This window comes from Arachis stenosperma, chromosome 6, assembly GCF_014773155.1.
Source record: "Arachis stenosperma cultivar V10309 chromosome 6, arast.V10309.gnm1.PFL2, whole genome shotgun sequence".
Classification (NCBI taxonomy): domain Eukaryota; kingdom Viridiplantae; phylum Streptophyta; class Magnoliopsida; order Fabales; family Fabaceae; genus Arachis; species Arachis stenosperma.
The window spans coordinates 70436877-70438383 of NC_080382.1; the positions used below are offsets into that span (position 1 = coordinate 70436877).

A 1507-nucleotide genomic window follows, 5' to 3' on the forward strand; every position below is an offset into this window, starting at 1 on the left:
ATGCACAATTCGAACTCTATCTGACTAAGTTCGAATTCTTCTCCTTTTTCCTTCTATTTTTCTTCTTCTCTAACACCTCAAGGAATCTCTATACTGTGACATAGAGGATTCCACATTTTCTTGTTCTCTTCTCTTTCATATGAGCAGGAACAAAGACAAAAGCATTCTTGTTGAAGCTGATCCTGAACCTGAAAGGACCTTGAAGCGAAAGCTAAGAGAAGCTAAAGCACAACTCTCTGTAGAGGACTTAACAGAAATCTTCAAAGAGGAAGAACACATGGCAGCCGAAAACAACAACAATGTCAACAATGCAAGGAAGGTGCTGGGTGACTTTACTGCACCTACTCCCGACTTCTATGGGAGAAGCATCTCTATCCCTGCCATTGGAGCAAACAACTTTGAGCTTAAGCCTCAATTAGTTTCTCTAATGCAACAGAATTACAAGTTTCATGGACTTCCATTGGAAGATCCTCATCAGTTTTTGGCTGAGTTCTTGCAAATCTGTGACACTATCAAGACTAATGGGGTTAACCCTGAGGTCTACAGACTTATGCTATTCCCTTTTGCTCTAAGAGACAGAGCTAGGACATGGTTGGACTCACAACCTAAAGAAAGCCTGAACTCTTGGGAAAAGCTAGTCAATGCCTTCTTGGCAAAGTTCTTTCCACCTCAAAATTTGAGTAAGCTTAGAGTGGAAGTCCAAACCTTCAGACAGAAGGATGGAGAATCCTTCTATGAAGCTTGGGAAAGATACAAACAATTGATCAGAAAATGTCCTTCTGACATGCTTTCTGAATGGAGCATCATAGGTATTTTCTATGATGGTCTCTCTGAACTGTCCAAGATGTCTTTGGATAGCTCTGCTGGAGGATCTCTTCATCTGAAGAAGACGCCTACAGAAGCTCAAGAGCTCATTGAAATGGTTGCAAATAACCAATTCATGTACACTTCTGAAAGGAATCCTGTGAACAATGGGACAAATCAGAAGAAAGGAGTTCTTGAGATTGATACTCTGAATGCCATTCTGGCTCAGAACAAGATATTGACTCAACAAGTCAATTTGATTTCTCAAAGTCTATCTGGAATGCAAAATGCACCAAGCAGTACTAAGGATGCTTCATCTGAAGAAGAAGCTTATGATCCTGAGAACCCTTCAATGGAAGAGGTAAATTACATGGGAGAACCCTATGGAAACACCTACAATTCTTCATGGAGAAATCACCCAAATCTCTCGTGGAAGGATCAACAGAGACCTCAACAAGGTTTCAACAACAATAATGGTGGAAGAAACAGGTTTAGCAATGGCAAGCCTTTTCCATCATCTTCTCAGCAACAGACAGAGAGTTCTAAGCAGAGTAACTCTGACTTAGCAACCATGGTCTCTGATCTAATCAAAACCACTCAAAGTTTCATGACTGAAACAAGGTCCTCCATTAGGAATTTGGAGGCACAAGTGGGACAGCTGAGCAAGAAAATTACTGAACTCCCTCCTAGTACTCTTCCAAGC

The 1507-nt window shown here is 41.1% G+C and overlaps 1 non-coding gene across 1 annotated transcript; it reads right to left on the reverse strand.

Moving 5' to 3' along the window:
- Positions 1-682: 682 nt before the first annotated feature.
- Positions 683-790, reverse strand: LOC130937123 (small nucleolar RNA R71). Its single transcript, XR_009068355.1, has one exon. It is a non-coding gene; the product is annotated as a small nucleolar RNA R71 (small nucleolar RNA).
- Positions 791-1507: the final 717 nt, after the last annotated feature.